General features: G+C 49.6%; 1 protein-coding gene across 26 annotated transcripts in view; it reads right to left on the bottom strand.

The window, feature by feature from the left end:
- Positions 1-27,326, bottom strand: part of LOC111842609 (protein tyrosine phosphatase receptor type D) — a 363,307-nt gene that overhangs the window by 270,070 nt on the left and 65,911 nt on the right. For all 26 annotated transcript variants that reach the window (XM_072697609.1, XM_072697611.1, XM_072697613.1 and 23 more), the window contains exon 3: positions 13,402-13,422. The gene's annotated coding sequence lies outside the window, so the exon portion shown is untranslated. The remainder of the gene's footprint in view (positions 1-13,401; positions 13,423-27,326) is intronic.

Genomic DNA, 27,326 nt, shown 5'->3' with positions numbered 1-27,326 from the left:
CCGGCGCCAGCGCGTCAGCAGATGGACGACCACCACCCAAGCGTCTGTCACGTCTGCTCGCTCCTGAAGTTACCTGAGACGGTGTGTCCAAGGAGCGGGAGGTGCACACACTCAGGGAATCGACCCCATAGTGGCGTAGGCACCAAGATGGCCCCACGCCCCTGAATTAAGCCATTAAGAATCACGGCAAAACGCATGAATCGGAATCAAAAAGACCTTTATTGGCAAGTATGATAAACATGTAAGGAGTTTGTCTTGGGCGGCTGTGCCTCAGTATAACATACAACATGCAAGACAACTGAAGACAATATATATTTACATTTACTTTTACTCAGTAGATGCTTTTATCCAAAGCGTCATAGAGACTAATAGTGCATGAGAAACATGCATGCTGTCAAGGAGTGGGCTATGTACAAATGTAATCAGGGGCAATCATAGGCACACTGGGGGAAAGAACTACATGGGGCCCTTCACTGCAGCCCCCCGACACGGTAAAATTTAAGACCATTTTTTAGCGTGAAGTCTAAATGAGACTAAAAGAGAATTTAATAAACACAATTCTTTTATTCTCACTTTACTGTGAAGAACAGAATATTCAGATAAAGCAGATTTGTCGTTGCAATGTACTATGTCATCGCCCCAGCTTGGGGGCCCCTCCCAGCTGGGGGGGGGGCCCTAGGCAATTCCCTGCCTTGCCTGTCCTCTCCCTATGCCTCTGAGTGCGGCTCAGCTTCCAACAAATCCCCAGGTACAAGTGTAAGCCGTCTTGGAGCACGAGCTACACAACTACTTATAAGAATGCAAGAATCTAGGAAGGCTATTGAAGGACCAGAAGTGCAAAATTAAGAACATTCTGGGAACATCGAGTGGCGACAGGCTAGTCGAGGAATTCTTGGAACAGATGGGTCTTGTGGCGTTTCTTGAAGGTGGAGAGGGAGTCTGATGGCCGGATGTGGTTCAGCAGCTCATTCCACCATCGGGGAACCTCACATGAGAACCATCTGGAGTGCGACTTCTCGTGTGCTGGAGGGATCTCTAAGCGGCTTTTAACACTAGACTGCCTACCTACTGTCAGAAGCAGCACGGCATGAAATAAAGGGCAAATAAATAAATAAACCGGGAATAAAACTAAATAAACAGGCGATGCTAGGAAGAGGTACAGGGTCAGGGCTGACAGATGTGCAAAGCGTCTCCTTGTTATTAAGCTAATCCATGCAGGGAACAAACATACATATATATGTGTGTGTGTGTGTGTGTGTGTGTGTGTGTGCCCTTTTGTAGAGTCAAACAGTTCATTGGATTTTCCAAAGAATCCTTTACCTGCTTATCCAGTTCAGAGTTGGCATTGGACGCCATAATACAACACGATACGACACACACACACACACACACACACAAAACAGGGCAGCTCACTTAACCTGCTTATTTCTGGGCCGCGTGTGCAATCCATACCCCGAGGCCACCGTCACAGTTCCAGGGAGGACCTGCGAACGACCTGGTGGCTGCGGAGCTCCTCCATCTGCTGCAAGCGGCGCCGTCGCGCCCCCCAGCACTGCAGCGACGCGGCTTCATTTGCTGCGGATTTATGTGCATATTCTGCGCGCCGCTTACAGTTCAGTCGATATGCCGCACGCCCCTAATCGCTCTGCCCATCGATCGCAGCCCGTATAATACTGTGATAGACTTAAAATGACGTGGCTGTTAGCCTCTAGATAAACTTCTCAAACAATCCCTTAATGGCACGCCAATGTAGCTAATTACGCAATTTGAGTAATGATGCGAATTATTCAGAAATGATTACAATTGTGCAGGTTTGTTTCAAGTGTTCTAAAACATCACCTCACGCCCCAGGCTGCCCCCCCACGTGGAAGAGACTAGTAGGTTAATAACATTTTTGCCCACTTTCACTTAATGCTTAATGGAGGACTTATCATTCATTGCTACTAAAGAGCAGCCAGTCGTGGGACTCCACATCTTGCCTTAAAACCAAAACTATGCTTCAGTACTGAAGATGACCATCTCGCCGCTCCATGGGTTGTTTCTTGGGCTGGGTTGAAATCTCAAAATGCCCTTGTTAAAAAAAAACCCTAAATGTCCTGAAGGCATTCTCATCACTAGAAGGAAGCAATGCACCAAAGAACCAGCCTCCTCTTCGCGAGACGATCTGGCTGCTCATAGCCTGTTGGTTAGTGGCCCTTAACAGGGCTGCTGCACAGTTTTTAAAATGAAATTTGGTGCTTCTTGGTGGCTTAATGCCTCAAAGAAAAATAACACCTTTTCCACAGCAGAATAAACCACACAAACTCAAGTATGGTCCGCATTGTGATTTCTTTTATTCAGACAGATCAGTGCAGAAATTTAACATAGATACTCACTTTACAAGACAAGCCTTTTTAATCAGTGGAGTGATACTGAATCTTACTAGGCATGCAGTTTTATCCCGCAGGTGAATGACTTATCGTCAATCAGGAAACAATTTAAATCCAGAATGGGTCTCCCAGTAGAATGCATACAAATGGAGGTGATGTACAGTATTGTGAACCCACAGTACTTTGGCTCTCTGGTGCTGACAGTGGAAAAAAAACAAACTACAGAATGCCCTTTGAGTAGTTGTTCTGGCCACTGCTGTATGGTTACACGTAATCTAAGGTGCAGAAGGAGTTGGGACCAAATTGGCAGAAGGTGACAATCCAGCATAAGGTCCCATTGGCCTGACTGTTAGCATAGCATAGTGCAGGGGGCTCCAAATCTGGTCCAGGAGAGCTTCTACCCAGTAGGTTTTCTATCCTACTTGGCTTCTGATGAGCCACAGCTGTTCCTGGTATTTACCTGCTGGAGAGTCGTTCTCCAGGAATGGAGTTGGAGACCCTTGGCATGGCTGCATCTGAGATATGATGTGAAAACTGGGCGCCTTAATCCCCACTGTACCCATCGCGCATGCCTTCCGACACATTTGGCATCTTGCCACAAAGCAACGGCTCGCCGATGCCAGCTAACCTGGGTGCTTCTCCTCCTCCAGCCATTTCTCTTTGAATTTGCATTGTAACATATGGTGCTGGCCCACCTGCCTCCCACCTCTTCAAAAAGAAGTTGTTCTGTTAGAGGAGTGCTTCTCAACCCGGTCCTTGGGGACCCCCGCACAGTCCACATTTTCGCTCCCACCCAGCACATCGGAATCAAGCAATTAAACACTAAATACCTGGTACAGGTGTGTTAGGAGGTTGAAGGGAGCAAAAACATGGACTGTCTGGGGTCCCTGAGGACTGGGTTCAGGGAAACTGTGTTATAAGGTCCAGGGCAACACAAGCAAATCTATAAAAATTACAATTAAACATATTCTCATTTTATATGGATGAATACCCAATCAGTCTTTAGGCGACATCTCAGTATTTAATAGGCAAACGTGTCACGACCATGAATTCTGAAGATCTGTTTTGAGAATCCACAGGAAACCTGATTGAAATAATGCATTCAGCGTGTGGCAGGGGAGTTATGGAACAACAGTTTGCCACAAGCACAGGACAGAGCTCCAGACGGCCCATTCAAACTAAAGCCCTCCGCTGAAGGCAAGCTGACAGCCAAGAAAATCAATTCAAAGACAACCAGCCAAAGTCCATGCAAACAAATCCTACTCCCAACACGTCTGGCAGCCCAGCTGACCCTATTTAAACTCTAATGAGGAAGTCGGGCCAATCGCGGTCAGCTGGTCCTCATTACCTGAGGCATCGCTAAGCACAGACTTGGCGATCAATTACCATGGTAATGCCACAGATTTCCCGAACACGCACCGCGTGGTTCTGGCCCCATATCCTAGAGTTTCACGTGACATTAAATCGTAAACTTCTCAAACCTTCAGGGAATTCTTCGGTAATGTCGTAAAAAAGCGTGAACTATTTATCATGGTGTTTCAAAGTTACATGGCGACATAATTTGTAATTATCTGATTACTAGATGACAGTATTTCGAAAGGCTGTCATTAGTGCGGGTATCATTTTGGTTAATATTGCCACGGTTTGATAGAATATAGCGGCATCTGTGGCACGCTCTGTCAGCTAGACCCTCTCTGCTTTTCACAGGGACCCCCCCCCCCTCGTGTATCACTGGTTACATTTTGTACAAGCGCCACATCACAGGAGTCGCTCTAAAGTAGGAATGGGCCGGGGTGGAGTGACGGAATTTGTTAGTATGATTCGAGACCTCCCGTTCCGGTAGAGGAATGGACACATTTTCACGCAATACATCTCCCTGACATCACCAGATAAGCTTCCCTTAAGAGGACTAGATTCTTCCAAGTTACATTCAAAGGAATAAAATACACCTCTTTTCCTATTACCTTTCATATTAAAGAACAAAAAAATTTAAATTTACCGTGGCTTACTGAGGGATTTAGAAATGCCTGCGATGTTCCTGTGCTCTCGTCTTTAAAACGAGATCACAATCGATTTGGTTCCCATACTACAGTCTGTAGCATTTTATAGCACAAAATAGGCTTATGTTGGCAGTACCCGTCACGACTTGTAGGACAGAGAACTCCAGGGCAGGCGTTTGTAGTGAAACAAAAGGGGGTTTATTGAACTCAAAAGAAAAGAACAACTGGAAATAAACAAGACTGCGAGGGATCAAAAACGGGAGGAGTGGAGCGAGGCGGAGCATAGGCAACATGAGGGTTTGACGTCAATGATCGGACTGGGGATAACGAGACAAACGGCTACTTAAATACTAGGACTAACCAGGGGGTAAGAAGTACCAGGCGCGGCTCATCAGGCCCACATGAGGGAGGACACAGGAGGGGCAGGTGCCCAGGACCGTACCTATCTAACAGACATTATAACGGCATATGGCATTTCTCAAAGCAATACTATCCTGTTATTTTGAAATCTTGGTGATAAAATCTGCCCGAGCAGAGGTCAGAAGTCCCCTCGATAAAAGTAACCAAGGTCCAATTTGGCAAATTTTATAGCCAAGAATTAAAAATAAAATATTAGGTATGGATGGATGGATGGATATTAGGTATTATCAGAATACTACCCAAGACTAGCACAAAATGCCTAACGATACAGCACAGTGGTTAGGAAAAGGAGTGAAATACTTCAGATTAGTTTACAGCCTGTGAATAGAATAGATACACAGGGTGGGAATTCAACACCCAGGCCATAATAGCATTTATGTATTGGTAAAATAACGAAATACATTAATGGATTGTTCTGCATTAATGCACATGATAAACACTAATTAACAAATGCCTAACGTATTCTGCCTGATTTTTTAAAGCATCTTAATTTCCCATGATTAATTGAAGGGAAAGTCCATTAAAAATATAAAAGGTCACTTGAGACTGAATTCCGAGAATGGATGGATCGACGCTTATGACATCGATACAAGAAAAACTGTCAATTATCCTTCCACATTCCTAAATTAATGCTATCATTTCTGCTCCGTTGTTTGCAATTGTATCTACTGAACCTACCACCGCTGTGCCTCGAGTATAAATCAGATGGTAAACATCATCTGTCGTTCTACCTGGAGAGCTGCAGTTTGGCTGTGGTGAGAGTTTTGGGGATCATCTCTCTCTTCGCGTCTGGTCTCTCCAGGTATCGGAGACAATGGGGGACGCTGGAAATTCCATGATCACGGAGCTGCGGCCAACGTTATGTGTCATTGTAGGTGTTTTAACTTTAGAGGAGACCCACATGCTGGGGAAAGGCGGGAAAACAGGAAGTTGGGTTTGTGCAGCTGCGGGACGCGTCATGTGGAATGCAGTTGGCAGCTGCTGCCGCATGCCTTGCCACCCCCCCACCTCTATTCTCACCGAAAATGGGACTCTCTAAGGGTGTCCATTCTGTAGTCTGGAAGCCAGAGTGAACACCATGAGCTCTGGATGTGGTGCACGCTTCACTGCACTATCACGTTAATTCTCCAGGAACTAGTCGTCAAATGTCCATAGGCGTCATGCAGCTGAAATGCGATTGCATCCCATAATGTGGCCTCTACAGTACATGTGACCTCCCAAGGGTCCTCTCATTACCAGGCCTGATACCTCTCACCTCAGCTGGCAGTTATATCCGCTCTGCAACCAGGAAGATGTGCTGGTGTGGCCAACAGGTTAGCCCATTCTGTGGTCAGTGTGGATCCCAGTACCCCAGTGCAGTGATGAGGACACTGTGCACAACAGGTTAGCCCATCTTGTGGTCAGTGTGGATCCCAGTGCCGCAGTGCAGTGATGGAGACACTGTGACCAACAGGTTAGCCCATCCTGTGGTCAGTGTGGATCCCAGTGCCGCAGTGCAGTGATGGAGACACTGTGACCAACAGGTTAGCCCATGCTGTGGTCAGTGTGGATCCCAGTGCTGCAGTGCAGTGATGGAGACACTGTGACCAACAGGTTAGCCCATCCTGTGGTCAGTGTGGATCCCAGTGCCACAGTGCAGTGATGGAGACACTGTGACCAACAGGTTAGCCCATCCTGTGGTCAGTGTGGATCCCAGTGCCCCAGTGCAGTGATGGGGACACTGCGACCAACAGGTTAGCCCATGCTGCATTCAATGTGGATCCCAGGGCCCCAGTGTAGTGACGGGGACACTGCACTGTAAAAATGGTGCCGTTCTTCAAATTAGATGTAAAACTGAGGTCCTGACTGACTATAATCATAAAAGATTCTTGAGCATCTTTCAAAAGAATAGGGATGGTACCCTGATGTCCTGATTGAAATTGCCCACTGTGGCCTCTTAATCATCCCCTGTATGTAACTGGTGAATTCTCTCCCCCTTCATCACCTTAGCTACTGTGTGGTGAGCGTACTGGCACAGAATGGCTGTCGTCGCATCATGCAGGTGGGGGCTACACAGTGCTGGTGTTTGAAGTGATTCCCCAGTTATGTAACATTTTCGGTGTCTAGAAAAATGTTATATAAATGTAACCGTTCGTTCATTCATTCATTCATTCATTCACTCTCTGCATTACTATATGTAAACAAAACCAGTTAAGATTTCAAGGTGTGATGTGATAGCTTTTACATGGAAATCTATTTCATGAGCTGTGTGTGTGTGTGTATATATATCAATTCTTTTTCATTTTTCCCCAGGTTTCCATTCCATTAATAAGCAACAATTCCCCGTTTTCTGTAATTATTGTCTGGCAATTATTTTTTACTATTTTAAGAACTAAAGACATACAGAAAAGTTTCTCTTTTTTTGAACACCAGAGACTGAAATGGAAATACTTTATTTGTTACAAATTTCATGGAATAGTGTAACACAGACAGGGACCTAGTATCGTTTAGGCATCTTTAATTAAAGAGAAAAAGTATAAGTACAGTAACTCATAAAGCCCGCCGGTGTTTACCCAAGTCTAAAAGGTCAAACTGGCATCAGGATTCGGAGACTGGTCTTAAAGGCATCGACCTTCGAGAACACCTGCGGTTTCTGGCACAGCACCGCCCAGATCTCATCAGGGACCAAGCAGGCCACATAGCTCTATACTCACACTGTATACATATTACTCTTCATAAAGGGTATGTGCAGGTTTGTTACTGCTCCGCCGAAAGCCAGGCTCGGCAATAAAGACTGACTGTTCTCAGCCATCTGCTGGACACTAAATCTTCCATCAGGTTCAAACGGGTCCATTGCCCCAGACATAATTCTGGTGCACAATGTACATCTTTAAAGTGAAAGGGCTCAGTCTTAAACCAAGATTTAAGATTATTACTGGCCAGCTTACATGTTGAAATCTCGAAATGACTTTACGTAAACGTATCTGCAGCTGAGCGGTACCGTACTGAATGATGTCTGGGATATATTTGTCAAAGCTCCTCCTGCAATGCAGATCATAATCAAAACCGTAATAAAACAATTAGGTTTACACAGCAGTAAGTGTCGGAATGACGCTAAGAAATTGTCCTCGTATTTCCGTGGCTGCCTGTTCAGAAGAGTGTTTTCAGTCAGACGTGTCACAAGGCGTCAAACCACAGTAGCTAAGCGGCGTCCCTCGACGGCGTTACCGTGGTTCTACAGGCTGCTCTGCTGGGTTTTTTTTCTGCCGACAAATGTTCCATCTTTATCAAGCCTCACATGATGCAGGCGACGCGGGAGGGAGAGAGAGGCACCATCTGTCCTGTGTCCCTTAGCAACTCGCGCTGCGAACGGCGGATGTGCACGAGCGCAGGTACCGGGAGCGGACGGAACGAGTCCCCACACCAGCACCGGGCGGCGACGTCTACTGCTGCCCCCCCAGCACCTCAATTACAACATCTGCTGCCGCCCTCAGGTAGAAGCCGGGGGTCATAAATTACTCAGTGGGAGGGGGCCGCTAACAGGATGCACACGGTCTCTACTGACCTGAGGTGGGGTAGAGCCTTTTTTTTTTTTTTTTTTTTTAAAGGTGAGGGGGGCATAAGAGGGGCCATAATTCATACAGAGGGGCCAACCTTATCATTAGCCAATGATATGTTTTGAATCGTTGAGTGACAGAGTGGGGCGCTTTGGGGACCAATCAGCTTTTGACTGGGACCAATGTCTACGTGGCCCCGCCCCTGTGAGTCAGTCACATATCTCTTTTTTCATCAGCTAGAAAGAGAAGTGATGATAGGATTAGAAGGAAGTCATATGACTAATGACAGCTTGAACAGAAAGAAACTACATAAGGGTGCGATGGTTTTATTCCTGTGATCTCAGTAGGCAGTGTCAGGAACCATAATACACCTATTAGACAGTGGGATCTTCATTCACCTGAAGCGATTTCACTCCTTATATGAAGGCAACTCCTTCATCTCTCAGTCAGACGAGCTGGGCCACAAATTCTGCCTTCACATCCCAAGCTGTAGGCCAGACACCCATCTGGATCTCCCTCTCGGAGCCCCGAGGTGTTTGCTCCTCTCTCCCGTTCCGTTATTACATCGCAAAACTACAACAAATCCGCAGTGACCTTGGGTGACCTAAGGGAATCCATGTGTGGGACGACACTTTGAGCTACTTCAGGTTTTACAAACTACTTTCAAACTGATTGGCTCCTGATTCTGCTGATTTTGTACGGCACTTTGTAAAACTTCGGCTGTTTGAATGCGTTTTAGCAATAAAATTTACATTACGTTACGATACAAGGGGCATGCAGGTGGGGGCATTATTTCAGCACACCGTCGCCGTGTCAGAGCTCCACGGAAAGGCTGGTCGTCGCAGGACAGGATGTGCTGAATATCGCCTACTGTATGCTGCCAGACTCCCCAGGTCCCTGCCGACCCCAAGGGTGAAAGCCGTAGAGGGCAGCTGTCATGGCACAAAGACACAATTATTAAGTAGGACCGCGGAATGTGTCAGGTTACGTATCGGCACTGAGGAGGACGCTCACTCAATTAACGCTGACATAGTGGAGGACAAATCCGTAGAACAAACCGGCAAAATGAGCCAGAACATACTTATTTTCTAACCCACTAGGACTTTAATTTCAGCTGCGCCTTTAAGTGTGAAATAAATCTCCGGAGAAGATCACCTGGAGGTGTATTTCGCACATAACGCCCTTTAACCGGAAGGAAGAGAGCGCCGGTGCGTCCGCTCCCAGAATGCCCGCTGTGGGCGCGAACGTCACCCGCGTTTCTGTCTCTGTTTGATACAGCAGTTGTCCAGGTTGGAGTTTATTGGCTGACGAGGACCGCATGATGGGGGGACACGGCATTTTCCAAGGTGCCGGGGAGAGACGCGAAGCCAGGTGAGACCTGAGGCGTGGCCGCCGTACGCCTTGCCGGGGCATCCCTCTCCAGGGGAGTGCAGACAGGAGAAAGGCCCACTGTAACCAGAGCGCTTCACAGCGAGACAACAAAGACAAACCATCTGGCCTAGACAGCAGCGCTTCCCGGAACAGGCGTGACTCACGCCGCCATCTTGTACGCCTCCTACTGCACGGATGGTGGCAGGATGGAGAGCGGAAGCAGCTGGGGGGGGGGGGGCACTGGGGGCTATGGAGAGCGATGGGGTGGGGGGGGCACTGGGGGCTATGGAGAGCGACGGGGTGTGGGGGGGGGTGCACTGGGGGCTATGGACAGCGACCGGGTGGGGGGGGGCACTGGGGGCTATGGAGAGCGACGGGGTGGGGGGGGCGCACTGGGGGCTATGGAGAGTGATGGGGTGGGGGGGGGCACTGGGGGCTATGGAGAGTGATGGGGTGGGGGGGGCACTGGGGGCTATGGAGAACGACGGGGTGGGGGGGGCACTGGGGGCTATGGAGAACGACGGGGTGGGGGGGGCACTGGGGGCTATGGAGAGCGACGGGGTGGGGGGGCACTGGGGGCTATGGAGAGTGACGGGGTGGGGGGGGACACTAGGGGCTTTGGAGAGTGATGGGGTGGGGGGGGCAGGCTGGGGGCCATGGAGAATGACAGGGGGTGGGGGGGGCTGGGGGCCATGGAGAGTGACAGGGGGTGGGGGGGCTGGGGGCCATGGAGAGTGACAGGGGGTGGGGGGGCTGGGGGCCATGGAGAATGACGGGGGTGGGGGGGCTGGGGGCCCATGGAGAATGACGGGGGTGGGGGGGCTGGGGGCCATGGAGAGTGACAGGGGGTGGGGGGGCTGGGGGCTATGGAGGTAGACGAAGATGGAGATTCAGGCTCCATGGAGAGATGATGTGGGTGGGGTGGATGGGTACAGTGGAGGAGGAGAATAAAGGTGGAGGGGGTTTAGATGTTATGCAGAGAGACAGAGACAGAAATACTGTCAGAAAAGCCCCCCATGAAAAGCAGTTATTTATGCCGCGCGTTTGAATGCAGCGAGTGTTTGTGAGCCATCTGCTGAGAGCCACTGATGTATGTCACCGTGACAGTGACGGCGTCTCTGAAGAGCACAGCCTGCTGCAGAGGCCGCCGCATACAATACACCAGCCACCGAGTGGCGCTACACAGAGCCCAGCGGCCCATCGCGCCTCCAGCAGGCGAACGCTAACTTCTACGATAGAATCCCGAAGGGTGCGGCTTCGAGTCAAGTGACCGGTTCAGATCACGAGCTCTTCCTAAGTGGTGAGTGAACAGCAGCCGCAGACGAAGCCGCTGTGTTTGCATTCGTTCACGTGTCTGGAAGTCCCCCAGCGCCAGGCTCTCAATCGATTCAACTCTGGCTTGTGTCCAGCGCTGACCTCTACAATCACACCGTTACAATTCTCCTAGATGTGTCTGTATCTAGTGTGACTGCTACCTGGGACCACTAGGGGGCACTTAACCGCATGGCTACATTTAATCCAGGACTCATTACGGCACAGGTTCTGCACTATATGATATCTCATCAGTCCTCCAAAGGAGAACCTCTCCCTCCAGCTGTGTGTATCAGGGTGAAGTATATGTTTGTTTTACTTGGCCTGGAGTTCCTGAAAGCATGATAACAGTCACTAGGCAACAAAATAAGTAAAAATGGATGGGATGGGGCAATGGGCGTGTCACGTGAATAACCTAGTTTATTATCCAGTTATGTTTATTAGTCAACAAGCCATCCATGGGTGATCTAGATGGGTGGGCGTAACTGGGGCCATAATTTATATGGAAGGACCAACCTTATCAGCCAATGATATGTTCTGAATAGGTGAGTGACTGGGCAAGGGGAACTCTGGGGCCAATCAGCATTCAGATGGGGCTAGTGCCGCTGCAGCCCCACCCCTGTATACCTCCCTAAAGCCATCTAAACTAATGTAAATGTGCTTAGCATACTTTTGTAGGAAATGCCTAACATCAAGATATAACGTAGTGGATCCGTGTAACAGCCGAAAACTTTATGACTTCATGACTCAATACCAACATCTTGCCACTCCAACGGAAGGAGAGCTTTGACTGTATAAATCATACGGCCGCAATAGTTTGGTGGACACATTATGAGAAATGAACCCTGAGCCCTCAGAGGCTCGAGAAACGGATGGTAAAAATAAAGAGGTCACGCAAGAATCGGTCTGCACGGTGGTTAAGGAACTGGGTGCTTGCCGCATTAATCCCCCGGGGGGGGGGGGGGGGAGGGGAGCACCTGATGTTGGAAAATAGGCTTAACCTGAATTCCTGTGGTGAGAAAATAAAAAAGAAGCGAGAGTCCAGCTGTGTTGCTGGGGGGTGCGCTAGATTTTGCGGACAAAGCTATCCACTGGGCAACCAACACGATATGCAAAAAAACCTTGGGTGCCATTTTAGATTCCTGCTCCCAAACAGGATCTGCTGTCTCTGCATCAAACCTAAGAATAACCCCAAGAGGGCAGCACCCAGCGTTCTGATAAATGCCAATGACGTCCCGGGTATTCCAGGGCTCTGGGCAACAGAGGAAATAAGGGCGGAGCGAAAGGGGGTCAGCTCTTCTGAAGCACCCCCGGCTTCCTAGTGCCGCGGTGCAGATGTCTGGCCAGACGTTGGAGAGATCTCCCACTCGCACCGAGCCTCCATCTGTCAGCCTCTCCCTAGTTCTTCAGCTTCTCATTATTCCCAGCTATCCCGGGGTGCCGGCGTTCGGAAAAAAATTAGCGCGTGCGGAAAACCGGCGGAGCTTCCACTTTCCCGGCCGGGTCGCCCGTCTCCCTCTGTCCATTCCAGCGGCGAGGTGACTGATTCTCCTTGCGGGGGCTTTGTCGTCACACGTTCCCTTGTTGCCAGACACTGCCCCGGAGTTTCGGTAATTTAACAAACCGGTGCATCTACCGGCGGGAATCGTCGAGTCTAAAAATAGAGCGGGAAAGCGCTCTCGCCGGCGCTGGGACACCGCGCACCAGCGAAGGTGCTGCAACCCGCCTGTCAGCCTTGTCGCTGACAGCTCCTGCTCAGGACTCACAGCTCACTGTACGTGCTTGCCTACCCAGATGTTCACCGAGAAAACAGCTGATCCTCCGGATATTTTTAGACAGCGTTCCTGCGGCGGTGGACAGAGAGAGCGCTCCGAGGAACAGGAGCAGGTACTAAATCGATTATTTATGTAACCGCGCTGCGGCTTCGCCGTGCCGACACGGCCCGGGCCGATTGAGAATGCGCCGAAAACTCCACGGAGTCTCGCCGGGGCAAGACGTCCTCATTTTCACTTCTCACAGACGCTGGCTCCCTCCTTAAGTCAACAGCAACTGCGATTTTTTTGAGCAATCTAGGCCATTTGCCTCTCATTTAAATAAAATTTGAATTTAAGGCACGGCTCAGAGACAGCGGCACCAGAAATAGCTTAACGGGCCGCTCGCTGCTTCCCACAGCTGGGAATTTGAGCAGGCAGATTCACAAGGCAGCACACGCCTTGCCGGGCAAACGACAACATGACAGCCATGTTAACCCTTTTTCTCTGCGTTTCGTTTTTTTTTTTTTATCCCTTAATCGTATTCTCTCACTTTTAAGGTCAATTCGGGGTCATAGATGTGCTCCCACTGTAGTTGAAATCCACCATAACGAGAACATAATGAACAGGGGGGTGGTCTTACCTTGTGGTCTGTTGGTCACATCTGCAGAAGGACAAAAAAAAAGAAGAGAAAAGAAACAAACAAGACAGATGTCAGCAAATTGTAGCGTAAAACAGAAAGTAAACTTCAAAGCCGGGTAGGGCCTGTCAAGCAGAAGTGAAAAACGGCGCGGGTTCAGACATCGTGCACTCTGCTGGTTAAGAATAGTTCCTGTCAAGAGGAAGGTGGAGCGGGTAATTTATCGAACAGGGGGACAGAGACGGCTGGGAGTCCTACCCTGGGAATTCAATGTTTGCTCATGTCCCGACAGTGTTTGTCAGTATTCAGCCAATTCTGATAACATTCAGAAGAAAATAACACTCAGTTTGCCTTATCTGACCGTTACTTTAACCTTGCCTGTATATAACAACAAACAACTTCCTGCACAACAATTTATACCAGTGTTTTCCAATCCGGTCCTTGGGGACCCACAGTTGGTCCATGTTTTTGCTCCCTCCCAGCTCCCGGCAGGAGGAAAGACGTGGACTGTCTGTGGGTCCCCAAGGACTGGATCGAGAAACACTGATTTAGACAGTTTTGGAGATACTGGGTACTTTCCAACATGACACCTCCTAGTCCGACTGCGTGTCTTTGGCCTGTAAGGGCGAACGTGTGCATGAAGAGAACGTGCTACCTCCATCCATGCAGAGCAGTAGGTGGGATTCAGACCCTAAACTGGTGGCTTTTTAACACTGCAGGTCATTGTCATTCAGGGCTGGCTCTACCTTCTAAGGGGTCCCGGCAAAGCTTTACTTGTGAGGCCCCCTTACAAAGAAAACTGATAAGCCATTTCATTGTAGGGGCCCTAGCTAGAGCAAGCCCCATCACCAGGACTGGGACTGAGGATTCCATATTCACTAACTAAAGGACCCTTCATTTTGACATTTCGGCAGTCCAGCTGTACACCGCGGAGGGGCCGGAAGACGAAGGGTGCCCGACCAGCAAACTCCAGTGGATCCCATGCTGGGACTGGCCCCCCAAAACCATCAGCCGGCTGTCACCCAGGACTTCCGGCCCTAAAAATACGTTTCCATTACTCCACATTTTCCCCCAGCAAAGTGTTTCTTCAGCAACTCTCTCTTTCTTATTTTCCAGTTTTTGTTTAGATCAGTAAATGTTAAAAAAAAAAAAGACAGAATGCCACCAGTACTGGTTAAAGTGATTCTGGGATATCACTGTTCACTGGGAGATGCACTGCTAAGCTAGTGTAATGTGCCAGTAATATGATTTATTACACATGATGTCTTTCTTCTGCATCCATCTGCATTTCCTGTATGCCGTCTCCGGGGAACGCCACAGGAGTGCGTGACTGCAATGCTGAGGGGGGGGGCGCGCGCGCATCCGGGGCCTGGCGCTTTATGGGCTAACGAAAAGCAGCCGATCGTTACCTGGGGCAAGTGGGGGCGACAAAATGCAGCCATCTCTCTAAAGGGTCAACCTATACCAGGGCTGGCCTGAAGGGGGCAGCAGGGAAAGAATGAATCGGGAAGTCAGTTTAGGGCTAATATTTAAGGAATGACAGACCAAATGAAAAAAATGGCAAAGACTTTCCTACAGATATAATTAGTCAAGGGAGACTAGGAGTTTTAAGGTAGGGCCAACCAATGATATCTTTTTAATCGGTGATTGACAGGGATGAAGGCACTCAATGGACCAATCAGCATTAAGCTGGGGGCAGTGCTCCTGTGGCTCCATTCCTGTACATGCTGATGTAACTACTTGTGCTTTAGCTTTATAAAATATCAATTGTCGACGTTTCTGTCCTGTGGGAAATATTTATGACGGTCTGTGGCAAGATAATGTATCTGCTGATATCCAGCCAGATATTACAAATTTCTTTCGGATATCGTGCTAATTTACGACCGGACAAACGTTTTGCAGCCAGCAGAACAAGGGTGGTCAGAGCGAGGGTGTGCAGAGTCCTGGCAGACCTCCCCTCACAAAGCTTACCGTCTCTCCACCATTACAGGGCATTATGGGTAGGCAGCAGTGTTGGTTCAATTTCAGCAACCTCTCTCCGTAATTATACCCGCCCCACCACACATAAACATTAATTCAGCCTGAGCTCGAGATTTATTATAGTGATCAGATGAGTGGACAGAATAGTCTGCCCAAGATGTTTTATCAGCCATCTTCTAATTTATTAGATTTTGATTTACATGACGCTATCTGTCAGTTTTAGATTCAATTAAGTCGTCTCTCCATCTCAGTTTACTGTCTTTCTGCATGATAAAAAAAAAAAGTGGTGGGAATGACTAAACTTTCCCCTTGATAAGATGCACAAGGGGCTTTAAATAACCAGCAGTGAGGGACGACGCAACGGCAGATGTGCAGAGGGATGCCGGTTTCCTGGGGGGGGGGGGGCTCACAGAGCGTTCAGGCATTTGAAGGGCACTCGTCTGACGCCCCGTCAGAAACGAGCAAAAATCCCGATGAACTGTACGGGGGGGGGGGGGGGGGGGCACTGGTGGATTTTTGGATTTGAAATGTATTTATGTCGTCACGTGGTCACCCTTGCAATTCTGACACGTTAACTGTGGCCCCTCAGGGACTCAGTTGTCTCTCCCACCAGCGCAAGAGGGCTAATCCATTTACTGGACCACGCCCCCCCCCCCCCGAGCTGATCCGATGTACTGGGCTGCTCCACATATTACAGTGTGACCCATCGGGCCTGTTCAGTCTGCCTACGCTGGTATGATGCTGCTGTCAGCCAACGGGGGTGAGAGAGTGGCACCCCTCCCCCCCACGATGAGCCAGATGCACTCTGTCTTCACCTTTTACAAGTCACCCTAAAGTGGGTTGATCCATTCGGTTTTAAATAGAATAGTGAACAACTAAATACAGAAAGTATAAAGTTGGGAATCTACTCAGGGCACGGAGTGGAATAAAGAAGAGGATTTAACTAGGCAGCTAATAATCAGAATCGATTATCATAACCCATCCAGGATGATCACCTTTCCATTACAGGGCTGTGGGGGACCTCCAGACCATCCCAAGCAGTATGGGGCACAAGCAAGGGGGGCACCTTAGATGGGGTGCCGGTACAGTGCTCTCTACACAGGGCGGGCCCGACCGTTTTCGGGGCTCTGAGCAAAACGTCATTAACCTAGTCATTTGTCATCTTCCTTCCCATTCTGACAGGCTGAGCAGATGGGGCGCCCCCTGGTGGCTGCTAGGCCCTAAGGAGCCACTTAGTTCGCTTGTATGCATTGGGCAGCCCCATCTCCACAGAGCAGATGTGGGCGATCTTACCTGCAAAGGGCCGGTGTGTATGCAGGTGTTTGGGGTAACCTTTAAGTCAGCTCTTCAAACCCAGGTGTGAGGACTCGTCAGCCAATCAGTCCTCTAATTAGTAACACGTATGAAAACACACACGTACAACAGCCCATTCTGGATAAGATTACCCACCCCTGCCACAGAGGCACTACGGCATACACAACAGTAACAATTATAATAGTAAAAAACAATACAATTCATAAATAACAATGATCTATATTAGACCATTTTTATTATTACTACTATTACAGAAGTTGCTTGTTAGTGTCTGATTTTTCAGTGCCTTCCCATCACTCATGCGGGCAGTCTGTGGCAGTCTGTGGACCAGAAAGGCAGCTGGTCTGCAAACAGTACTGACTCACAAAGCAGACTGTCCTTAGTCACAAGCAGACGGAGCAGCAGTTACCTAACATGAAAAAGTATCGCCCCCGAACATCCGAATAGTAAAAGGATTCATTGAGAGACCTGGGGAAGGTGGGACAGGGTGGGGGTCCGGGTGGGGGGGGACGGGGACGTGGAGAAGGAGAGCCCGTTTTAGAGCGGGCAGGTGCCTAAAGACAGACACGTTGGGGAGGGGCTACGGAGCGAGGAGGACGGCATGGATTTCGGCTACACGGGCCGCAGGCGTGGACGGCTGCAGAGAGCACGCTCACACCACGAGGCCCCTCCTCTCAGCCAACAACAGCCAGCCGCTTTCTCCACACTCCTCCTCAACGTCATCGCCAAAGGGGTTTCAGCATCATACACGCTGTACGTGAAGTATTACTGCAGCATGACAGACCAGCTAGGGGCACATTACATCATCAGTGCCTTTCAGGCTATATCAGCTGCTCCCGAAGCGGGGGGGTCACAGGATGATTTCCAGATCATGCTAATCGATTGTGATAACCCCCCCACCACCGCCGTCAGTGAAATCTACCGCGGCGCTCTGGTGTCTGGTAGTGTTATTTTGAGGGTCATGGGCTGAAAATATGCCAACCCATGGGTCATATGACTATACCCTCTCTGACCCGGCCTGGATTAACCATATAACCATATGGGCATTCGGGCACCGAGGAGAGCAAAGTTGATGTGATTTAATATCTGATATATTTACTGATAGTACATTGTTCTTCTAATACGGCACTAACTGAAAAAGCCTATGTAGGGTTTTCCCTGTGTCACACGCATTCCTGCATTACCAATAAGCTCCGTTTTCTTCCTGATGTGGCGTCATGTGTGCTGTCGCCCAGGGGCACTTAATCCTCTTAATCCGGCCCTGCCTCCGACTGATGTTATTATCTAAGGGGTGGACACCAGGCTATCCCAAACTTTCCATCAGGCTTTACAGAGTTAGACGTGACTCTACCCACAGCATAGATGTCACTCGTCGTGGGCGGAGAGCAGCGACGGCTTCTGACGGCTGCCTTCGCCTCATCGATGCTTTGATTGAAATCAAAGTGTTCTTGACGACTGTGTGTTTACAGACGCCTCTCTCGCGAGGGAACGACAGCGGCACCCCGTCTGGGATCTGAGGACCTTCGGAAGACGTGCTCAGCTTCACGGCTAGGCACCTTTAGCCGCTCGGAGGCGGCAAAGTGGCATCTTCTGAACCCCACCCAGGTCGTTTGTGTCTGGAGACACCGGAGGCGCGGGTGCGTGGCGGAGGGGCGACCGGCCTGCTCTGACTGGGAAGGATTTGGGAGGCGGAGTCTCCCCTGGGGAGAAGGGGCGGGACTGGAGGAGAGCAGTGGGGCCAGACAACTGGGGCGGCCCTCTCTGTCCTCCCTCCCCCCCTCCAGGGGAAATCAGCAGAGGCAGCTGGGCTGGGGGACGGTGGACAGAGGCGAGACACGGGAGAATAGAACTGGAGGAGGACTGGGGATGGGCTTGGCTCAGCTCAGCGCTAGTGGTGGTTACCAAATTACTCGTGGATACAAAAAAAAACAACAACAAAAAGCAGCTCCCAATTCTGGTTGTGTGAGAGGCGAAATGGTGCCAAGGATTACAATGGCTGTATATCAAAAAGTGCCTCTGAAAACAGGGCTTTGGATCAAATGTATATTTCAGCGGTCACACGCATTATGCTCCAAACCCTTTAGCCTAAATTAGCGCGTGTCATCGGCGGGGCCAGGCCAAACTGGGAGCGGCCCACAGCCAAGTGGCGCCACCCAGGGACACGGAGGCCCAGCGCAGGTGCGCGGTGCATTGAGTGAACGCGGCTTCGCATCAGGGATGGGGCTCCGACCTTCTTCCGTAACGGACCACAGCCCTGCCAGCGACCCAATCCCCATCCAAAAATCCATTTAAAGTGCCGTGACCCCAGAGCCATCTGCGAAGAGCGGGAGAGAGCTCAGAGAGATGAGGGGGGCGGGGGGGGTGAAGGGGGGAGGGAACAGAGCTGCTTTCACGAGTCCTCCATCTTTTTTTTTTTTTTTTTTGGCTGGTCGAATCCCCGTCAGGCCAGAACTCAGCAGGCAAGTCACAGATGTCTGGGACAAGGGCAGCGAGGGAGCCAACGACTCAGAAGCTTCGGCGTTTTTAATCTGTAGCTGTTTGCTTCCTCCCCCTGCACCCGCTCGTGGACGCGATGTCCGGATCTCAAATGGGCTCATATGGCGGCTACACTGCCCCCACTTGGCCAAGACTAGCAATCAGCTCAAAACAAATAATAAAAATCACTAAAAAAAAAAAAAAAATGACAATAAATCGAGTTGGAGGAAGCTTAACTGGCATTGGTGATTTGCCGTCGAAGTACGAGATCGAGAAAGCGAAGCTGGAGGAGAGCGTGCAGTTCAATACCGCGAAAATGCCCCCAGCGACGCGCTACATTTACACGCAGGCGGAGAGGCTGTCAGGAGATTAGTATTCAGCTAACCGCTCAATCAGTCTTAATGGCCCACAGAGAGCAGAACCGCTGCATGCAAAGCGGCTGCAGATCCACTAGCCCGCGGCGTTGCGAGCAAAAGCACCTTCTGGCCTTCAACGCCAGCCACCCTGTGGAAATGGTCCCATGGACTGGTGCGGATGGAGATGGTTGAAGGGAGTCAGACGGCTGATGTAGATCACCAGTCTGCTAAGAATGTGTATCAAGAAGCACTGTTCACTTAGTGTCTACCCAGCAGCACTGATAATTATCTAATTAAAGGCATAATGATCAATCAAATAACCTGTCATATTTTTGTTTTTATTTTGTCTGTCTTTACTCACCAAATAAATTGTATATCCTGGATCGAGCATGTAGACATCAATTATACAGTCGGTAAGCACTGTGCTCTCTAGCGCCGCCCAAGCTGCAATCCGAGGTAATGCAGCCTGATGTCACATACTACCCACAATCCTCCAGAACCACCTTCCCTGCGTTCAGCCACAATGCCTTCTGGCGGCATGTGGCGTATCTTTCCACTGACACTCGTCAACACCTCCGTGCAATTAAAATTCCTCTCAAAGTCTTTTCATCTGATAAGTCCCTGATTTACATCAGTCACTCCAGTCCAGATACCCGCTAGGATGTGACCGTGGTGGCAGAGATTGATAAGGAAGCCCAGTGAATCCTCCGGTCGTGATACAGAACACATGCAGGTCCTGCAGTGTCTGACTTACGGTCCGCTCCATGCGTCTTCCGCTGAGGGAAAAATTAAGCCTAAATAAGCAAACTGGGTAGCTGTTCGTGCTTGGGGGGAGGGGGCCTGACACAGCAGGGTGTCTCAGAACGCCCCCACCAGGCCTGAGAGGAATCTTTGTAGGGACTTCAGTCACACTAATGCCATCTGGTCCTCTCTGTTCTCCGAGATGATAGCCGTCCATTTCCCGAAATGGGCACCGGGCAGAACAACATGGAGAATCACGACACAGGAGCCCGAGCCGGATTTCTCCCACGGGCCACAAAAGTGACGCTCTCCTCCTGCACAAGCTCACGGGGAGGGGGGAATTACAGCGAGGGGGGCTGGGCCTTTGGGTGGCATTGGGAGGGGGGGTTTCCATACCCCACGAGGCATCGTGGACGTGGAAGGGGGCTTTGTCTCTATGAAGTGCTCAGTCTTCGTGCTTCTGTACTGCACAGCGATCGGCGAGAGGCTGGAAGGCGCCACTTTCGACCCCTTCTCCGTATCTCCATGGACACCCATCGACCCAACAGCCTTCTAACATGCACAGGCTGATGTGGAATGAGAGAAGGTTACACCACAAAGCCTATGCGGCAAAAATCAGCAGACAGAAGCTTCCGGTAAATGAACCAGCTTCATTCTGCTGGTCAACGTCCCTGGTGATGGACTCATAACCTTGATGTGGCGTCACTGCTTTTGCGTTAAAATGAGAGCCAGGATACAAATGGAGCAGTGCACAGACAGGCCATTGGGATGAATGACATGATGTTTTATTTGCCCTTTGCAGAAGTACGTTGGAAGGTTTCTTTTTGCATATCCCATCCTGCCCTCCTCTGAGACATAAACACACACATTCAGGTGAGAGCCAAGCATTTGTGGGGGTTAACGGCCATGCTCAAGGGCCCGGTGGAGATGTGATTATTCTGCCAAGGATGGGATCCGAACCTACGACCTTCTGATAGTAAGTATAGACGGCTAAGCTGCTGAGTCACACACTGTCCCCCAGTGTAAAAAATGAGCACAGCAAGCACAAAAAAAGCAAATTCACCATTTTCCCTATCCGTGAAAACTACACCGTCACTGTTGAACTTCCTATGTACAATAAAGATTTCTATAATGTTCATTTCATAACCTATATAAACAGCTTAAATTAATCCCATCAGCGACACTGAGTTTTCATTAAACTCTTCTGTTAAGCAGCGCAAACAACCCTTCAGTGCTCATAGAGTAACAACACTGTCTGCTGTTTTTGGTTTTTCAGATACAACAGAACTCGAAAGCCTCTCAACTCGACCACCTCAGTTATCAAATGGGTCTGTTCAATTTTTTTCGACTTGTACCTCGATCGAAATCTTGGAACTCAACCGAGCTTGTATCGGTCGAGACATGTTCAACTCTACCGGGTCGGTTGAGAAAAATCTGACCACAGCTCGACCAAAAATTCAGAACAACACAAAACAAAACAGATCTTCTAAAACTTGTATGGATTGAGCTGCGTCCCTGATGGGCTGAAACAAAGGCAAACGGACCTACTGGCATGCCAGTGGTTTTGAACCGCAGTAACTCTCGACAGAGTTCAATGTGTAAAAGCTGTGTTCCTGTGTTCTCTGTGAATTTTTTGCGCTTCAGCTACAGCACATTTAGTGATACAGTAATCATGACCCCTAAGAAAGTGAGCAGTGATAGCAGCAAACCAAAGAGGAAAGTTTTTTCATGTTTATCGCTTTTCTATCTGTGCTTTTTCATGTGTGTATTAGCTTTATATTGATCGTTAAAGCTGTTTTTCATTAGTTAGGTAGGTAGATTAGTTCAAATAGACAATCATTTCGGGGTCTGGAACGGATTAAATTCATTTACATTATTTCTTATGGGGAAATTCAACTTGGACCTCGACCAAATCGCAACTCGACCAGCATTCTGGAACAGATTATGTTCATGTTCCAAGATACCACTGTATTTCATTTCCTTTTTAAATACGGTAATGCAGCATTAAGTATCTCTTTGGGAAATCCAAGGAACACAAGGTACACACCAACAATTCCTCCAATAGACACACACACACATTTGTATTTGTATCTTTGTGGGGACTCTCCATTCATTTCTATGGGGAAATCCCTAATCCCAACAACGCCAACCTGAAGTGGGAAGGGCAGGTAGAGCTTAGTATACTGTCTAATACATAACCAGTGTCACTGATGCCTGTTCTACTGGGAAGGGGCAAGTTAGCTTTGATGTGTGTGTCTGTGTGTATGTGTGTCCTGAAATATTACAAGAGTAATATTTGAAAAGTATCATACAAATCTCCCCAAGGCAGCACTGCTCTATTACATGTTCTTGTTTTTAATAAGACTGAAGTGCCACTTCATGTTTTCCATTTACATATGTTGAAATTGTGGTTTAGTTATCATCAATGTAGTAAATGTCTCTCTGCAGTCTATACCTAACCTGTGTGTGTGTGTGTGTGTGTGTGTGTGTGTGTGTGTGTGTGTGTGTGTGTGTGTATATATATATATATATATATATATATATATATATATATATATATACACGTATATATATACACGTATATATATATCCTTGTGGGGACCAAATGATTGATGACTGCAATCCAAAAACAAAAGAATGCCACAAGTCTGCTTATGTTTAGTTACTTATGGTTAAAGTTAGGGCTGGGTAGGGGTCAAAGGATAAACAGTGGGACAATCTCCAGTATCCGACCAGTAGAGTTTCCCAGCCACACGCCAGTCTAACCAGCAGACTGCTGCTCTCCTCTGAGAATCAGATGTTCGTTTTGTCTAAATCATCAAACAGGTGCAACAAATCCAGACTAATAACCCAGGTCACCTGACGTTATCCCGCGAGCTCCCATAAGGCCACACCCCCCCCCCCCGGTCTGACTCGTCCCATGGGGGCTACCCATGATGACACTCCCGGTCCTCATCATGACTAATTAACAAAGATCATGCTGCCATATTCTTACATCAGGAAGCATGTCTGTTTGCGAGGTCATCAAAAGGGGAATTCCAAGCCAGGGTCTGTGTGTGTGTGTGTGTGTGTGTCTGTGTGTGTGTGTGTGTGTGTGTGTGGTTTCACAACTCCCTTCAAAGAAAGCACCGAGAGTAGAAGCTAAATTAGTCAATTTATGACTATCAGTATTTGAGCAGAGTGCTTTGGCGTGGAAGTGGAATTTAGTACGGCTCCGCCGGCTGCTGAATTATCAAGCCGTGATTTAAGGGTGTTGGTACAGTGCAGGACACGTGGGAGTGAGAGTGAATCTGCAGCAATCTCTGACCTTAACACAAAGCCAGCCCACCGTCTGGGAATCCGGCCTTACGGAGAACAACTCTAACAATCAGTCCAGAGCAGTGTTTTTCAACCCGGTCCTCAGGGACTCACAGACAGTCCACATTTTTGCTCCCTCCCAGCTCCCAGCCAATCAGGAACACCGAATACCTAGTCTTGGTGCGTTGGGAGATGGGAGGGAGCAAAAACGTGGACTTGTATGAGGATCCCTGGGGACTGGGTTGAGAAACACTGGGTTAGAGTAGCCATTCTTCCCTGATTGCGGCCGTTCGTCCCTGTGTGATTATGCCACCTGTAGCACAGAGAAGGTCCCTTCTCCGCTGCTGATCATGGCCTGATCTCGAATACGATCCAGGTCACCAGCGTCGCCCCCCTGTGGCTCCAGAGCGATGCGATTCCGTCAGCTGGACGGGAGCCAAGACAGTGCATCAGCGTGCAATCTCACTCATTTGCATGTCATAATTGTTGTGTTTTTTGACGCGGTAAGCGGCTGCAACGGCGAGGGAGGGAGTAAAGGAGGGAGGCGGCGGTGCGTGTCATTTCATCTTAATGAAAGTGTCGACGTGAAATATCACTTACCTACACACTGGGACATCAAACAAAAGCAGGGGTAGCTGAAAGCGTGCCCACGGAAAATTAACACAAATGTGTCACGTGGCTAAATCTCGCTCGCGTATCATCTTAGTCAAATTTAAAATGATAGATTTCACAGACATAAAATCGCTTGTATATATTGTACATAAACTATTAAAATTAATGTTTGTAATCATTTTCAATCTCCAACTGTTGACTTAAAGGGAAAATGGATATCAGAGTGTCATGTGATGTCATGGTGATGTCAAATGATGGTGATCTAATGTGATGTGATTGATCTCCCTAGGGCACTATCTGCTGCTGAGCCTCACTCAGCATTGTGGGGGGCAGAGCTGAGCCAGTGGCCGAGCCAGTGGCCAAGCCAGTGGCCGGGCCACACACAGTGCCGAGCTGGAAGCTGGCAGCTGGACTGTCTGGGGGCTGCGGGATGATGAACACGCGACACCACAGCTGCTACACCGAACAGTGATTAATCACGGGAACGCAGCCCTCGATCCCGCCCCCCCAATGTGGCCCTCGCCCCCCCAAGCCCTCAGGAGGAGATCCTAGGCCCCCCATCCCCCTAATGTGGCCTTTGGCCCCCCCATCCCCCAGACTGAGGCCCCCAGCCCCCCATCCCCCTAATGTGGCCCTTGCCCCCCCCCCATCCCCTAGTAACAAGGCCCTAGGCCCTCCATTGCCTGAATGTGGCCTTTGGCCCCCCATCAGTCAAACTCAGCTCACCCTCAGTCCACACACAGCTGTCGTTCTGCACTCCCAGACAGGAAAGCCAGACCCGCTGACAGCCAGAGGAAAGCCAAGCTCTCATTCAGGTTATAAGAAGTACCATTTGGACCCGAACCCACTCACGATCCACTCCCACACGTTTATAAAAATGGTACCGAGAAGCTGGGAGGGACAGCGCCAGGCCTGATCAAGGAATGGGGACAGAAGCGCTCTCACGTCGCCCCAGGACAGGGTCCATCCTGCGTAACCCCAGCCCGGCGTGCCGAGGCGCCTGTCAGGCCCGGCAGAACACACCCGTGACTGACACCTGCATAAGTGCATTTTCGCTACTGACTTAGTGGCATTTATCAGCCTCAGATACTCGTCTGCAGTGGAAAAATAATGAAGTCTGATCCCCACCCCCGCCCCGTGCGAGGTAAATCTGCCGGCTTTTAAAAACACCGCTGTTCGACAAGCAGGTCCCAAGTAGATTATGATAATGCCGCAGAAACGGCTGACAGGAGGAGAGCCGCCGCGAAAACTCCCCAACACCCGTCCTGCTGCTACCCGCAAGCCTGAGCTCTACGCTCAGCTCTACGCACGATTAAGCCAGACAGACACACAAGTAAAGGCGAATATTCATGGCATGTGGGAGACTGTGGGATGCAGCTTCACATTTACTTATTTAGCAGATGCTTTTCCGCAAAGTGAGGAAGGACTGAGGTCAGAGGTCAGGGCGAGCCGACGTTCTGCAGCCCTGCGGCAGCTGGGGTTAAGGGCCTTGCTTGGATCCAACGGCATCATGGTCACGCTTCTGGCCATGGGATGCAAACCCATGACCTCCTGGGTAAAAAGCACAGAGCTTTAACCCAATGAGCTGCACACCACCCCTTGAAATAAAAGAAAGCAGGAGTCTGGCAAATTCCTGAGATAACCAGTGTGTGTGTGTGTGTTTGATTTACTCAGAGTGATGTAAATTTGAGACTGCAGGGTCGGCCAGGGTATGGATCAGTTAAGGGTTAAGGGCTTTGCTCGGGGGCCTAATGTTGAGGTTATTGTCCTGACCCTGGGATTCGAGCCAACAACCATCTGATCACAGGGACGGTGTCCTAACACACTGAGCTGCACTCCCCCCATATGATACAATATGAGACAGTTAACAAGAACTACTGGAGGGAATGGAGCACAGCCCCCCCCCCCCCCCCCCCCCACTGCTCAGACAGCTGCTTATTACCACCCCCCCCACCCCCACCCACCATCAGGTCCCCAAATCAGAGCCAGCTGTGCTTCATTAGCGCAGATCACAGCGCACAGGGCCGGCGGACGCAGCTGCCCATCCGAACCGCGCCGCCTCTCGCAGTTTTAATTGCGCCCCATGGAAACAGAAGCAAGAGCTATTGGGTGGGTTGGAGGGGGGGGGAGGCAAGGGCTGATGTAATCCAGAGGAGGGAACGAGGCTGCAGGGAGAGGCACACGGACGGACACGTCGGGTACTGACATGATGCCGATGTTGCCAAACCGATGGCAGGTAACAGGCAGCGTGTGATTAAACACGGGTTTGAAACGTGATTCCTCTCTGTAGTCGGTGCGATTTATGGCGCAAAGCTGCTGTCCATGTCCTGTCCGCGTCTGTGCTAGCAGCACACCTGAGAAATCGGCATCAAAGTCACGACAGCGTTTCACAGAATCTCAGGGACACGAGACACACACACACACACACACACTCACACACACACGCGCACGCCACAACGTGTTCAACTTCTTGGCCATACTTCTAGCTGAATAATCACAGATTCAGCTGCCTCACTTCCGGAAACAGGAGGAGATTATCTGCAGATCAGACAGGCCCGTTTATGCGAGAATCTCTCTCTCTCTCTCTCTCTCTCTCTCACTCAGCTGCACCTAAAGAACGTGTTTAAAAACTGTTCTCCGGTAGAGTTTCAGAGGCAGATGATAATCTATTCATACCTGCTCATACCTCTCTAGGGGTGTCATCATATGCAGAGGCAGAAACTTATTGTCATGGAAGCACCCCCCCCCAATTCTCATCTGAAGGCTGAAACACAAACAGATCGAACCGGGCTTGCCTGGGGTCCTTCGTAAATTAGACGGCTTCGCGGATGCAGAAAGTCCTCGGTTACATGAGGATGCCGGTGCGCATCAGTCGCGGCGTAAACAGAACCCGTATCCCAGAATGCCTCTGACTAACGCAACCGGGCCATTTTATTTATTTCTCCATGTTCTGCTGCTTTCGTTCCTTCTATTCCCTCTCCCCAACTAGCTCCTGACGCTCGCAGGCATTTGACAATCCTGACATCCACCAACGTGTTCGCTCTCACGTGGTGTGGCACCAGCGTATGCACATTAATTACGCAGAGGCTGCTTCTGAATCCTTCGGTCCTCGGCCTCCATCGCAGTAAGTACAGCCCCGCTCCGCTGTTCTTT

Source organism: Paramormyrops kingsleyae, chromosome 12 (assembly GCF_048594095.1).
Source record: "Paramormyrops kingsleyae isolate MSU_618 chromosome 12, PKINGS_0.4, whole genome shotgun sequence".
Taxonomy (NCBI): domain Eukaryota; kingdom Metazoa; phylum Chordata; class Actinopteri; order Osteoglossiformes; family Mormyridae; genus Paramormyrops; species Paramormyrops kingsleyae.
This window is presented reverse-complemented; position numbering and strand designations above follow the sequence as displayed.